The 16,392-nt window shown below is 40.2% G+C and overlaps 1 pseudogene; it reads left to right on the top strand.

Moving 5' to 3' along the window:
- The first annotated feature begins 2,017 nt into the window (after positions 1–2,017).
- Positions 2,018–12,174, top strand: LOC122117573 (annotated as a pseudogene).
- The last annotated feature ends 4,218 nt before the right edge of the window (positions 12,175–16,392 follow it).

Raw genomic sequence — 16,392 nt, 5'->3', positions numbered from 1 at the left:
GTTGCATGAAGCCCTCAGGTTGATTCCTTAGTACCACATAAACAGGAAAAGCAAGCTGAAAATGGTGCTCTGGCTCAAGTGGTAAAGTGCTAGCCTCAAGCCAAAGATGCTCAGAGAAAGGGCCCAGGCCGTGGACTGGAAAAAAAAAGCAGAAAGAAATGCTTAGTCCCATTGATGCTGTATTTTAATAATTCACAAGATTCTTCGGTGAAATTTTTTTGGTTCTGGGCCTGAGACTTACAATCAGGACCTAAGCAATGTTCCAGATCCTTCCTTGTGTGCTAGCAAGGCTAGCACTCAACAACATGAACCACAATACCAATCCTGGCTTTTATGGTGGTTAAGTGGATATGAGTCTTACTACTGCTTGGGCTGGCTTCCAACCTTAATCCTCACATCTCAGCCTACTGAATAGCTAGAATTACAATCATGAGTCACTATAGTCTGCCTGATGAACATTTTCTTTTTTTACCGTATCACATTTTTTTTACCTTATCACATGAAAAACAGACATGTATACCAATTTATACAATTATTAGATGGTACATACTTTTTCAGGCAAAATTACATAGAAAAAAATCAAACTAATTTCACAGTCATCTGTTATACCTAGTTGCAATTTGAATGTACTTAATTGTCCATATAGATTTCTGCCAATAATTTCTTCCTATTCTCACTGCTCTGTCATATCTTTTTCCAGCCAATATTGTAATTCTCCACTTTCCCCATGTTCTCTTTCATTAAATGTCTCCATTAGCCTTGTCTTCTTCCAAGCTTCATTTCCTTCATTCACAGACCTTGTTTGCTCTTCGGTTTGTATTCTCAAGTGCTCTCCCTCCCGCAGTCTAACTTATATGGATTTGAGAGAAAAGTGATAGGAGACGAAAGCCTTAAGAAATAGATTCTAATTCTATATGTGACTTTCATTGAAGGGAATGCCCAAGACAACCTTAGGTAAGGAACCTAGTTTGAAGAAGTTCTCAGGAATTATAAATTTCTCAAAGTCAAGTGGATTAGAAGAGGCCCAGAAACCAGTGTTCCCTCCTGGAGAAGCAAATACACAAGGACAATACTGCAAACAAAAATTGGGTAAGAGAAAATAACTTGGGAAATTTACTAATTTTGGAAATTCTAGCAAGGTTGATGAGGGTAAACTGACTATGTGAGGTGGACTTTGGAAAGTTCAAACATAGGCCGAACTTAGCTGTGGAACTAGTAATTAGGTTTCCAATGAGCAGCACATAAGAATTTGACAATGAAGTTACACACTTGGGTTATTATCCACATGGAGGCACTTAGGTCATGACACATTTTACAATCTCCCTGAACTTCTGAATGTTAATCTGAAGAACATGGATAAAGATGCACAGACTGCACTGGGAATGTGACTTGTTGTAGCGTATGTGTCTTGTATGAATGAAGCCCTTGGTTCTATTCCTTAGAACCACATGAACAGAAAAGGCCAGAGGTGGCAATGTGGCTCAAGTTGTTGAGTGCTAGCTTTGAGCAAAAGAAGCACAGAGACAGTGCCCAGGCCATGAGTTCAAGCCCCAGGACTGGCAAGAAAAATGTGTACAGCCTGCATGTTGTCTGAAAACGATAAGTAAAAGGTAAAATAACAGATACATGCAAAGTGTCTAATAAATCTGTTACCACACATTTTCAATCCTGTATGTCCAGGTCTTTGCTCAATACTTAACATACCCTCAACAAATATTCTGAATGAATAAATTCAACAATGACCACTTTATAAGCGATTTAATGAAGTAGAAATTAAACCTGAAAATGGGAATGGCCAAAACTTAAAACTGAATTAGAAACCTGTAGTTAGTGTTAAAGTAAAGTCTTTGCATCTCTGAGTCAAAGGTTAATGGGGGACCAGATTATGTGAGAAGAATAGATGATAGTTTGGTAGTAAGAAATTTTACTTTTCTGAAGAAATAGGGACAAACATTGTTGATCCCAAACTTAACAAACCATTGTTTTTCAACATGGACGTAGGAAAAAAGAGGTAAAAATGAGCATATACAGCCTACAGGAAAGAAAGAGTTATGCTTATGAAGATATCCGTAAACACCAGGATGATGATTACCTATGTAAGTAACCCTCTGCGTTTGTTCAAACAGAAGGCAAATGTGCTTTTATAATAATTCATCAGGTCATTTGGCCCCCAATTACTGGTTTACTCTAGTAACTTCACATGAAGAACTAAGTGACAATGATATGCATTCTGTGCTCTTTCTCATGATTGTTAAATCTGGGAATGTACATATTTTTTACTAATTTTTGCTGGTCTTGCCAGAGATTGTGAGCAGTGTCAGAACTTCTTCATCAACAGCTACACCGTTCATGGGCCACCTATATTTGTAAGAGATAATGTGGTGGACAAGGGGCATTATGACCATTCAGTCCTCAATCTACCCACTGGGCTGAGAATTCATCAGTACAGTATTCCTGAGGCTAGGCTTAGAGTATGGAATGAAGAATCTGATCTGCCATTGGGTTTGCACTTTAGCCCCTATGAGGGCTTGTTCATAGAAGACAAAGATGCTGACAATAGGTACTCCTGGATGGTAAGAAATGCCCTCCCTTTCCCCCCTTTCTCTAACTCCATGTGTCCCCCTGTGCCTCCAATGAAACATTGCTAGGACATGGACAAAATAGTTGTATGTGTTTGTGGAATCTGCATAAACAAGGACATTCTGATTTAGGATCAAAGTATAGTGCATATAAACAGAGTGTGTTAGAGGCAAAGTGCATTCACGCTTAAGGAGCCTCTGTTAGGACTATGACAAATCCCCTCAGATGTGTAGACGGCATCCTATGTGTTCACAATCTATGCAGGCTCAAAGAGCATCACTGGAATCAAGTAATGTGATTTTGCATATTATTACTCAAAAGCCTTTAGCTTGTTTTTCTGAAACTCAGATCACAAAAAGGAGAAACTACTATGTGTAGATGCAAAAGATAAATCCCAGGCCATCTGGAGTGAGTCCAGCAGTCATTTTCATGGTTCCTAAGAAGATATTCTCTTCACAAGACTTGCACCCTGATCATCACACCTTTCTCAATGGATTCCCATATCTCCATTTTTCTTTTGCTGTACTTGGTGCTTTCAAAATTATGAATATTTGAGGGAAAAGAAATAAAATATAAAGAGTATAGCTGGGTTCCATAGCTCAACCTTTAATTTGGACTTTTGAGATAGAGATGATGAGATCTCAGTCTGATACCAGTCCTAGCATAAAAGATTATAAGACCCCGATTATTACCAATGGCTGAGCACGTTGGTGCACATTTGTTATCCCAGCTAGAGTGGAAGTACAATGGCTGGATAAAGTGAAGTATCTCCAGCAACCCAGGCAAGCACAAGCAGGATGCCAACCCAGGACAGCAGGGGAAATAATACCTCAAAAATAAACTGCACACTGGTGGCTCAAACCTGTTAGTAAGTACTCAGAAAGCTCAGATATGAGTATCATGGTTCAAATCCAGCCCATGGAAGAAAGGCTGTGAAACACTTATCTCCAATAAACCACCAGAAAATCAAAAGTGGCACTGTGGATCAAGTGGTAGAGAGCTTGCCTTGAGTTGAAGAGCTGAAGGACAACATTCAGGCACAGAGCTTATGCCACTTGACAGACAAAAAATACCTCAAAAATAAACAACACAAAAAGGGCTAGTGGTTCAAGTGGTAGAGTGCTTTTATTACAAGAGGTAAGTTTAATTATTGAGTTCAATCATTAGCTCTGCTATGTATGTATGTATGTATGTATGTATGTATGCATATATATATGTGTACTGTATCAAAATAAAAGTTTCCATAAGAGACAAAATTAAGACATCAGAAGAAAAACCAAAGGGCCTAACTTCATTCATAGATCCTGCATCTATAAAGCTCATACTGTATATGAGTCAAAGAATTACCCTCAGTAGTTGAATAAATCATATTCCTTGAGTAATTGGGAAACACATGTGGAGATAGAAATGACAATTTCATTGTAGGAGTATTTAAGTATAATTTTTCTTCCTAGTTTTTGCAAAGTACATAGTGCCCTAACGACCTACAAGAAAGAACTTTAGTCTATTAGGGTACACTCAAACACGTAGAAGCAGAGTTGGAGCAGTGGTGAGGTTCAGAAAGCAGTGGGTCTATGATATGTCCTGCAGCCCTGTGCCATGGGGAACCATTGTCTTATCATGAAACGACATCATGAATAAACAAATTTACCTCTATTGTCTTTATAAGACAAAGGGTTCTCTGAATTTCTATGGGAACATAGTGGAGACAGGTGCATGAGTGAGTCCAATCTAAGGAAAATTACTTGGGCCAAATGTCAAAGGATGTGTGCTAATCTAGAAACAGAGTACATGTCCCCACCCAAATCTATGACATAAACTTTAATTCAATTTAGAGAATCTGGAAATCAATCTATTTGAGACAAATAAGGATTAAGAGAAGTCTGGAACTGGGCTTTGAAAACAGTGCACTTAGGATTCTAGAGTGGATGAGTATTAGGAGTAGATCCAAAGAGAGCAGAAACTTACCGTCTTAGGTTTCCTTGCTGTGCCTGCTTCAACTTTAGGTATATGAACTGTGGCAGGTATGCTGAGAATCAGAATCTGAGGGCCTTTCAGTACCACAGGTAGATCTTCTACCAAACCTGTCATGTCAGCAAGGCAGTATGTGAGCTGCTGGTCTCATATGGGGATGAGTATTGACAGCAACTGGGCAGTAAGTGGAAGAAAGAGCTCACAGCAGAAACAGGTGGACCTCACTATGGTTCCTTAAAAAGGAAGAAAAGAAAACAAAATAATTCTCTTTAGGAATTTTGAAATATCAACTCTTCGGTAGAACAAAAGGCAATTTAACGTGAGAAAAATTTCAAGTTAAGTACCTCTGAATTTAAAAATGCAGTTTGTGATACTTTATTAGGAAAATTTCCTTATTTTTAACTATTTGTCCTGATTTTACATTTTAAGAACTTCATATGTTTGAATGCAATACAAAATACTGTGCTAAAAGGCTTAGAGGCCAAACAAAGAACCTACCAGCTCTCTTTCAAAGAACCAGTTACTTCTGGCCATTGCAGTTTTTTCTTAATTCCCTCCATATTCGCAAATATTATGCATATGTCATTGTTCATTCATTACATAGTCTACATATTCTGTGAATATATTACTAGGAAGAAAATCAGTTAGAATGAGAGTTCCCATAAAGACTTGTGTCTTTGACAAAAATGAATCCATCTTTTCTCAGGGCGTTTTGCTCTAGCCATGGCCCTCAATTCTTGATTCCATGGCTGCAACTAGGCCTTACTTTTCCTCACTAGAAACAACTAAAAAGTTTTTAGAAACAACTAAAAAGTTTTTAGTAAGGATGTTCTTTCATAGAAAGGCCTGAGATGGAGAGAGGAAACATAGCCCTGTGAATATCTCCGAGATGGCCTGTCATCGGCGTGGAGAAGTTGACTCCTGTAGTTGGACGTGTCAGTGAGAGGACAAATAAGTTGGCAGTGATATCAGAAAATCTAAGGAAAATATCTGTTATCTGCTACTGGAAAAAGAGTGTCAGTTCATGTTCTAAGAAAATGTAACAGTAAAAATAACTAAGAAATCAGACAGCCCTGATCTGTCCAGGAATCTCAGACTGCCCTGACAGATTATCTCCCAACTCTATCAGAAAGCAATTTAGGTCAGGAAATAATCCAGGACTAGTGCCCTCAGCATTCCTGTGATTGGCCCCACCTACCCCAACTTATAATATGCTTGCTATTTATGATTTAACCTATCCTGTAACTGCTAAGCTAGAAAGTCCCTGCCCTTACTGGAAATGATCATTCCCCAACCAATAAATTTAAGACTAGATTTACTACGAACCACCGACCTATCACAAAATCAGTGTTGTAATGATTCTTCCACCTGCTTCATACACAATAAAAAAAACCTTGCTGAACAAGAGATTGAGACTGACAATTTCTGACGTGCTGTATCAGGGAAGATTTGTGAGTCCAGCTCGAGCTGTAATAAACGAGCCTCCTTCATTTACATTGGCAACGGCTCTCTGCTGGCCTTTGGGGGGTCTATGGCCTGGTACTTCAGCAGGAAGCAGGAGGACAGCGAGAGTCCAGAAGACAGGAGAGGCACAGGAGTGAATGCACCTTTTCTTGGAGACCACTGGGCCATGCTTATTAAGTTCCCAACATGCACGTGTTGGCCACCACGAAAGTCCCTGGAAGTCCCACTGGTCTGGGGCAAACTGCCTGTTCTAGATCTACAGTCTGAACTTCCCCGGTGGCCCTGGACCTGGCTGGGCTGGAGCTGCACCCACCAGCCATGCTTTCTCCACCCTGTTGCACATAGCCTCTCAGCCACTGCCTGGTCTTAAGCATCTATGCCAGTGTGGCTCTCTGGGGCAGGCTGAGGCTGAGGTGACCATTCCAGGTGCCTGTTCAAGTCGAGTGAGGCCAAAGCTGTGGTGGAGCCAGTCCTCACACACTTACAGGTATGTCCAGAAAGGATTGAACGCCACTGGCCCAGTGCTGCCGTCCTCTCCTTTCCCAGAGTTTACCTCCATGTCCCCACCTTTGTTGTTGAAATTGTTCAGCCACTGTGATCTTAATTTTCATTGTCCTCCTTTGCAGTACTTGAGACTCCTTCCTCTTCTCACCAGGCCACCAGGCCCCATGGGATCCGCCCCAACAACCCCACTCACAGACATTCTCCAGAACCAGGCAGCCTTTGGGCATGCTGCATCCTAAGCCTCCAGCTTCCTGCCTCTTTCCTTGCTTCACCAGCTTCTGCCAAGGCCTCCTCTCCCCTCCACACTGCCCCAAACCCCAACCCCAGTGTGGCCTCCCATGTGGCCAAACTCATCTCCCTACCACGCCCAATCCAACCCCAGTGTGGCCACTGCACTGGAGAAGACAACTAAGGTCCAGCAGCAGCAAAGAGGCCACAGTGTACAGCTGGCTGAGAACTGGAGGCAGAGCAGAGAGACCTCTCTCTGATCATCTTTCTCTTCACTTACCCAGGTATTAATTGAATTTAGTATTTAATTTTTGGTACACAAAATTTCATAAGTATCTTCTTATTAAGCCTTTGCAGAATAGCTGGTAGAAATGCAGTCGCAAAATACGGATTGTGTGTTGTTTAATTTTTTTGAGATTCAGAGATGTTTTAAGTAGTTATAATCATCATGAATTCTCACTTTCATAGCAGAGCGCTATTCAGAAAATAATTACTTATGCATCTATTATCAATTATTTACATGACTTGAAACTTAAAGTTTCAAATATTACAGTAAGCACTTTGATTAATGTTGAGTGGATGTGAGTAGGTTGAGCTGTTGCATACATTTATTGTGTGTGTGTGTGTGTGTGTGTGTGTGTGTGTGTGTGTGTATAGGGGGTGTATATGTATTATTGAAATCAGGGATAAGGATGAGCACTGGTCTGAACTTGTTTACTTTTTCTGAGATATATGGTATTTCTGTGTTGGTGGTAGGCTCTGACTGCTTGCCTTTGTCTGATGTGCACTTTGCAGTTTTTTTTTCAAATATGCTTCTTATTTCTTATTGAGCAGATAGGGCTCTGATATTGCTTTGCCTTTAATCTGCCATCTAGGATCTTATTTTCCTCTTTAAAAATTAACATACAATATAAATTTTATCCCCTGTCTTATTTTCTCTTTAATTTGCATTTTGAAATAAGTAGTATAAGAAGTTTGAGCTCTGTATTCATGAAGTTTGAATTTTCTGTTTAATGTAATAACTGGACACATTTGTTAGCACAAAGATCTTAAATTTCTTTTGTAGTTTTAGTTTAAAATACCCTCCTCCATGTTTTTAGCATGGGAAGACAAACAATTCCTAGTAAAAATGATAACAATTTATCCGTTAACTATCAGATAATTCATAATTAATGTCTAGTGGCAAATGAATACATTTGCTGAATAGATTTCCTTGATAGACCCGTGCACAAAAATACCCCTCATAGGTTCTGAGAAGGTAGATCAGTGGTAGACAGATTACCTTGAATGCCTGAGGCCCTGGGTTTGATTCCTCCTCACCACGTAAGCAGAAAAAGCCAGAAGTGGTACTGTGGCTCGAGTGGTAGAGCACTAGCCTTGAGCTGAAGAGCTGAGGGCAGCGACCAAGCCCAGAGTTCACCACCAGCAACAAAAATAAATAAATAAACAAATAAATATATAAATGAATAAAGAAATAAAACAAACTCATACACAAGTAAATTAATTTCAAAGGTAGATTACTATTTTAGTTAGGGGCAGGGTGCCAAGATATAGCAGACCTCTGTCCCAGAGCTTCAAGAAGGATTTCAACAGTTGACAAATACTGAAAACAAAAAGTAAAAAACATAGCTCTGCCAATAACATATAGAATCTCCATTCAAACAGAAAGAAGTACTACGAATGAAATACTTTTTGTAACATTTGTTAAGAGATTTTGGCTCTATATTAATTATCATATCAATTGACCTTCGAAAACTCTATAGGTGGGCTTGACTCTCAAGGTCCTCTAACTAAAACTAGAGGAGAGAATCATCAACCTGGACTTTTAAAAATTTTTATTGTTAGTATAGTGGACATACGGGTCACCATTTTGTAATTTAGATAATGAGTTCATTTCATGTTCGAAAATCTCATCACTTCTTTGCTCTCTCTCTGTTTTTCCCTCCTTTCCCTGCCCACAAGTGGTATAGTTGATTGTCAACATAATATCTACAGAGTATCACTGCTGCATTTGTTTCCTTGTTCTCCTTGAATTTCTGTGGCTCCCTCACTGCCCAGAAATGGATAAACAAAAAAAGAAAAAACCATCGTTTCCAATTCCTTTAATTCATTTCAATATAAACATCAGTAGTTTTATGAGATTGTCAGGCTCTGTCTGCTCATCCCGAACACTTACACTTCCTATACCTAGTCATAACTCCCACCAGATTCTAAGATCCACAAAATAATTCTGTTCACTTTCCACACAAGAAGAAGCTGAGATTCAGAAAGATTAAGTAACTTCCTGGAAATACTGGGCTGAGCATAGTGGCTCACTCTTATAGCCTTACCTACTCCAGAGAGTGAGATCTGAAGATCATAATTTGAAACCAACCAAGGTTCACATATACCTTACATGTTTATCTCGTTAACCAACAGAAGTCAAGAATTGTGTAATTCAATTGGTACAGCTAGAATGCCACCTGACTTGAATGGGAAACCTAAAGATAGTGCCAATAGGATGATTTTTAAGAAACAGTGCTGCCCCATACAAAATCTCAGACACCACACACACACCTTTAAAAAGATGTTAGTACTGAAACCCAAATAGTTTTTTTTAAATTTTTATGTTTAGTTATTACCTTTATTGAGGTATTAACTGACAGTCTTTGCTGATGAGCCACAATTTAGTACTTTGTTGTAATTATATCCATGTCTGTGCCAGAGAAACATTCTCCTAGTTGTCTTCCCCCATTTCTAGCAACGATAAGTTGTCTCGTCTTGGCCCAGTTTCAAGTTAATTGTTCTAGTAGATCACAACCATCCTAATAACAAGGGTTATAGGTGGTAACTACTGTACTGGACAATACCTGCCTTGGGAAAATTGTTCAAATTTCTCCATTCAGTGGAGGTTGTTAGGATACACCCATGATCACTTTGTGCTCAGAATTGGGAACTTTTTAGGTCCAGGAATTCAGGGCAAGCACTGTGTGCTATTTCATACTTGTTAACTTTAATTTCAGCTTCCTATTATCTTCTTTAAGCATTGTGTGAAGAGAAAAATTGCCCCTAGGAGACAGAAACATAATACTAACTGTTGTTCTCAAAACACAGGAGGAGGGAAAGAAGTTCTGAAAGCGGCATATAGCCTAGACAATGAGTTCTTAGAAACTTGGGCTGCCTGTTAATCTTTACTTCAACATAGAAAATCAGAGCCTGCAGTGGCTTGTAAGCTCCACTTATATTCCTGAGCATGTGGCTCCCTTAGCTCCATTTATATTCCTGAGCATGCGGCTCCCTTCCCCTCAGCCCTTCTGATCCTTTACATCAAGGTTTCTTAGTGTGTCTTAATGTGTTCCCTTAGTTCAGTGCACAGGTTAAAAATTCAAGCATGCCCAAACATGGGTTTCCATTGCCCTAGTAGACGTTTTGCATTTTAGGACATTCCTTCCAGGGAACTCTCTTCTTGGGCCCTCATGTGCATATGATCACAGAAGCGAATGTCTCACAAACCATGGAACGCAGTTGTTCAATGATGATTAACTCACACAGAGGCTCAGACAGGTTGGGTTAGGAGCCTTTGTGAGAGGCCTTGGACTAGGCACTGTGGCAACATTGACAGTAATTCCTCAGAGAAATACCACTGATTAGAGGGCTATGGAGAGGTTAAAGGAGAGTGAATTTAACCAAGTTCTTATCTCAGAGAGAGAAATAGATTAGACAGAATGATAGGAGAGTGATTTAAAAGAAAAGAAGAAAAATGGAAATAAAAATTTAAATTTAAACAGTGAAACACTTAAAAATTATGTAAGTTTAAAGAAATGGTATTGAGAGAAGGATAGAATGAGAGGAGGTGAGGGATAGGAGACATGAAAAACTAAAAAATAAAAGTGCTTAAAATTAGTTATTAAAAATTAGGGCTGGGAAAGTGGCTCAGTGGTAGAGTGCTTGCCTTGCATGCATGAGGCTCTGGGTTCGATTCCTCAGCACCACATAAGCAGAAAAAGCTGGAAGTGGCGCTGTGGATCAAAGTGGTAGAGCACTAGTCTTGAGCTGAAGAGCTGAGGGACAGTGCCCAGGCCCAGAGTTCAGGCCCCATGACCAGCAAAAAACAAACAGACAAACAGGAAATTATATAGGTATAAAGATATAATATTGCTACTAAAGTATTTAACCTAAGAGCTTATGAATTGAGTAATAAATTTCTGGATTAAGTGTATATACCATGGGGTATAAGGTCTAATAATTGACGATGGGTATATATATGGGGATGAGCAGAATATCAATTAAGTCACTCAAAAAAGAAAGAAAGAGAAAAAACAGAAAATAAAAAAGTACCAAAAGATCAGAAGATATATAAAAAAAGCACACACACACATACACATAAAATAAAAATTATGAGAGGAAAAAAAAGATTAATAGAAAGCAATGAAAAAATAAAATTTAAAAAAGGTACAAAAAGAGTTCTTTTTTGGAGAGGGGATGGGAAGATCCTTTATCTCCACTGTGTCCATAACCACTCTCTTGGTGCAGTCTCAGGTCTGCTTGTGGTGTTTGGTTTTCCTGTGGCTTGATTGGATTATTAAGTCAGTTTGTTTGAACAGGCAGAAAAATGCTCTGCTTTACCCAGGATTTTGTGATCCTCTTCCCAGGCTAGGTCAATGGGAGGGAGATCTGCTTTGAGTATCACAAAAGAGGGAGATGGCTGTTTCCTCTAGTTTCGAGATGCTGTGATGAGGATAGGTTCTGGGTAGGGTTGAGGCTTTTCAGCAAACTAGCTTTTCCCTGAGGGTCTAGCTCCAGAGACACAGAGCCCAGCCTGGATCCATTCTCAGGGTTTGTGTTTACTGAATTTTAGTTGATTTTCTAGGCTGCTGTAGGGAGGGGCAGCCTCTGGTTCTGTTTACACAGTGAAGAAAATCTCTCCTAAGGTGGGAGGTGGTCTTCCTCTGTCTGGGCTGGGTGATTTTCCCCTGGGTGGAGCTGAGCCTGGCAGGTTAGGTCAGGTTCTTGTGACCTGCTAAATGACTCTTTTCTTTTCATCCAAGGCCTGAGTTGTAGCTAGTTGCTCACAGGGGCCTTTGTCAGTATGGAAGATGGAGATCTCTGGTGGTTGGGGAGGGATGGCTTTCCCTCCTCTGCTCCCAGATAAGGAGTGAGGATGTCAGGGTTCTACTCATGCAAGAGTGTTGGTTCCTGAGTTGTCTATGGTGTGTGATCTGCAGGATGAAGATATCTGCTCTTTGTCAGTTCTTGCTAGTGATGAGTAGAATCTACTCACCCGCTGTGTCTGGTGCTGTTTTCCTGAACTCTCTCTGTTATAGGTATGGCCACTACCGCCACTGTCACTGCCGCTGCATCGGTTGCAGGCTTGGCTACCTGCAAGTGCTCAGTTTTGCCTCCTTGTGTGGATTTTCCCTCTCTGGCCAAGCTCTCTGTACCTGACGGCACACTTGGGGTGATTCTGTAGCCTAGGACTCTTCACTAAACAGTGTTTAGCAACACTAAAACTGCTTTCTATGCTGGAGCTTGTTTAGCCTCCAGCTTCTCTTTTGCCATCTGCCTCGGAACTTCTCTAATGAGATTCTTATCTCTAATTAGCAATCAGAAAACTAGAAGTGGACTCTGGTGGAGTGCTTCACTTCAGCTGAAGAGCTCAGGGACAGCACCCAGAGTTCATGTCCCATGACTGATAAAAAATAGAAAGAAAGAAAGCAAGTGAGTGCCCAGAGCCAGTGGCTCATACCTGTAAGTCTAGGTAGTCAGAAGGCTGAGATCTAAGGATCAAGGTTCAACACCAGCTTGGTCAGGAAAATCTATGATATTCTTATTTTCATTTAACCACTGAAACCCATAAGTGACCATGTAACTCAAAGTAGTAGAGCACTAGCTTTGAGCACAAAAGCTCAGGGGCAAGATCCAGGACCTGAGTTCAAACCCCACAACTGACAGAAAAAAAAGAAAAAGGAATGAGAAGCCACCTTAATGAAATAACTAGACAAGTACAATATACAGAATAACTCTTCCTTTCGTTCTTTTCTGCCTTCCATATGTTCACATCTTTCCCTCGTTTTTATCCTAGAACTTAAACTCAGGGCCTCATGCACTTTAGGTAGGTGCTCTACCAGTTGAGCCATACACCTGCTTTTTTTGCATTAGTCATTTTTGTTTTTGTTGGTCATGTGTCTTAAACTCTGTGCCTGAGCGCTGTCCCTGAGCTCTTCAGATCAAGGTGAATGCTTTACTACTTGAGCCACAGCACCACTTCTGGTTTTCTAATGGTTTATTGGAGATGAGTCCCACGGATTTTCCTGCCTAGGATGGCTTTGAACTGTGATCTACAGATCTCAGCCTCCTGAGTAGCTAAGTCTACAGGCATGAGTCACCTGCACCCGCTCTGCTTGAGACATTTTTGTGGTATGGTTTTATGTTTATGACCAGGCCATTATGGACCACAATCCTTCTTTTTACCCTTTCTGAGTAGATGAAATAAAAAGCACAAGGCATTGGTTTCTGATATTGATTGTGATCCAATATTGTGAATGTTTTGCCTGGGCTAGCATCAAATCATGGTCCTCTCTGCATTAGTCAAGACACAGCAGATAGCATTACAAGTGTGAGCTCCCATGCTTGGCTCAAATTTCTGACTATGAAAACATATGAATAAAGTTTTAATAATTTCAAATGATGAATTTGGGGACAATGGGTGTTCTTACTTGCCTAGTTTCAAATTTCACCAAAAGTCCCAAACGTTAACTTTTGATTTCCTCGAGTAAATTAAATAAGCAGATAATTTATTTTATTTTATTTTTTTGGGTCCGGTCGTGGGGCCTGAATTCTGGGCCTGGGTGCTGTCCCTCAGCTCCTCAGCTCAAGGCTAGAGCTCTCTACCACTTGAGCCACAGCACCACTTCTGGCTTTTTTCTTTTTGCTTATGTGGTGCTGAGGAATAGATCCCAGGGCCTCAGGCATGCAAGGCAAGCACTCTACCACTGAGCTACCTTCCCAGCCCAAACTTTTAAAAGCAATTAACTAAAGAAAAAAGTTAAACAGAAAACATCCTTACCATTGCAACTTTGGATTTAACACATTGTCAAACATTGCTTATATCATAGTTGTTTTTTTCTGGGCAGTATATTCCATACACGAATCATGCCACCACCAAAGTTGAGGGCTAAACAGCTTATAGGCTGTAGGCAAACATACAAGGGAAGGCATGGTCCAGTAGCATTGTAGGTGGTAATGTCCCAAAATAGGACTTGGAAGGTTAGGGCAGCTTAAATAGAGCTTTTTTCTTAGAAATAATGCTCTATTAAGCCATACCTCTTTTTCTGGGTTTATCACTGATTAATTGGAGACAAGCCTCATGGACTTTCCTGCTTGGGCTGCCCTGAAATCATGCTTCTCAGATCTCAGCCTCCTAAGCTGTGAGGATTATAGGCATGAGCCACCAATGTCTAAATCAATCATTCCTTTAACAAAAATCAAAATGGCTACAGTATGGTTTAACAGAGAGCTTGAATCCTTATCAGTTTTGCTCCTGACCTGCTATTCTAATAGGACCCCACAAAATTCACATTCAATTCTCCACTGAAGTAGAGGGTATCCATTGCATGCTCTGCAGCATCATAAATCACTTGCTGGTGAGGAAAAATACCTCTTTTCCATAGGAAATGCTCAATAAATTCTGATTATTGAATAATCATAAACCTAGGAGATGGAAAATACCACAATCCAATCACATTTTTTTGTTGTTCATTGTGGTACAGTCAGGGTCTGGGTACAGTCCCTGATCCATTTTCTAGCACTCTACCACTTGAGCCACAACCCCACTTCTGTGTTGATTTTTTGTTGTTGTTGTTCATGGGGCCTGATATCTGGGTCTGGGCGCTGTCTCTCAGCTCTTCAGCTTATGGCTAGCACTCTACCAATTGAGCCTTAGCACCACTTCCAGTTTTCTCTGCTTATATGGTGCTGAGGAATTGAACTCAGGGCCTCATGCTTGTAAAGCAAGCACTCTACCACTGAGCCAAATTCTTAGCCCCCCACTTCCGGTTTTTGAGAGATTAACTGGACATAAGTATCTCATAGGTACTTTTCTGCCCAGGATGGGTTTAAAACATAATCTTTCCATTTCAACTTCCTGAGTAAGATTATAGTCATGAGCCATCTGTCCATGGCTCAATCCACATTTTTGTACAAGTGAATAAAGCTCAGTGATAAAGTGTCTTCCTCTTTAAGCAAAAGCAGATAAATAACCAAAAGTGAATTTGAAATTCAGTTGAATCTCAGGCTATATTTTTAACAACTGGGTTGTAAGTTATTTGATCTTTGCACAATTTTGTTAGTAGATACAGTACAAATGTCATGAATTTTCTATTTCAAATGACCATGTGTTCGCACCACCTCACTCGTACTTCCAGTCTGGGTCAGTCCGATTGGCTCTGAGGTAATTACTCTCTCCAGATGCTGTTTTACCATCATGGACTGCAGCCCATACCAGAGGTTAGACTTTTCCAATTCTCATAGCAAAGCATGACATTAAGGGATTAAGATGGAACCTTGCTAGGTTTGAGAACTATGTTATAAAATTGTGCATGTGTGTGCGCATGTGCACTGGTCTTGGGCCTTGAACTCAGGGTCTGAAGTGAATCTGAGATATTTGATTAAGGTAGAGCTCTACTACTGGAGCCACAGCTCAACATATGGCATTTTTGTGGTTAATTGGGACTAAAATTCTCCCAGATTTTCCTGTCTGGACTGGCTTTGAACACGATCCTCGGATCTCAGACTTTTCAGTAGCTAGGATTTACAGGTGTGAACTATGGGCGCCTCTGTATTTGCTTGATTGCCATCCAGAGAGAACTGTGCTTGGTAAGTATTCTGGAGTAAAAAGATTTGAACTCTTCAAATGAGCAGTGGTGAAAATACTCAGGTTCTAGCCTGGCATTGTTGGATCAGGCCTCTAATTCTACCAATTCAGAAATGTGAAATCTGAGAATTGCAGTTTGAAATCAGTGTGTGGAGGACAGAGTCCTTGAGACTCTTTATCTCCAACGAACTACCACAAACCTGGAAAGTGGCACTGTAACTAAGTGGTAGAGCACCAACCTTGAACAAAAAAGCTCAGGGACAGCACTTAGGCCGTGAGTTCAAGTCCAATGAGCACAAAAACAAAACATATCAAGAAAAAAAACCTGGGTTCTTCAGTAAGAGTTTATCATTATAAATATCACTTTCCCATTATATTAAGCTCTGTCATAGGTACATGAATTTTAGGGTATTAAGAAACTTAGCTAAAAATATAGGCAGCATTGTGTGTGTGTGTGTGTGTGTGTGTGTGTGTGTGTGTGTTTGCCAGTCCTGAGGCTTGAACCTGGGGCCTTAATCTCTTGATTGGATTTTTTCCATTAAGGCTGGTACTCTGCCACTTGGTCCACAGCTCTACTCCCAGATCTTTTTAATTCTTATTTGGGGATAACAGTTTTACACACTTTTCTGCCTGTGGAGGCCGATTCTGGAATATGATTATTTGAATCCTGCTATAAAATATGTGTGTGCAGATAGCTCTACCATAAGGCTGACTTACATTTCTTCAGGTGTATATGTAGGATTAATAGGCATTGTGCTTAGGCAGACATGAAACCAACATAGATTTGATTT

This window comes from Dipodomys spectabilis, unplaced genomic scaffold (assembly GCF_019054845.1).
Source record: "Dipodomys spectabilis isolate Male_0828 unplaced genomic scaffold, ASM1905484v1 ptg000144l, whole genome shotgun sequence".
In the NCBI taxonomy this organism is placed as follows: domain Eukaryota; kingdom Metazoa; phylum Chordata; class Mammalia; order Rodentia; family Heteromyidae; genus Dipodomys; species Dipodomys spectabilis.
Note: the sequence above shows the minus strand (reverse complement) of the source record. Positions and strands in the feature narration are given on the sequence as shown.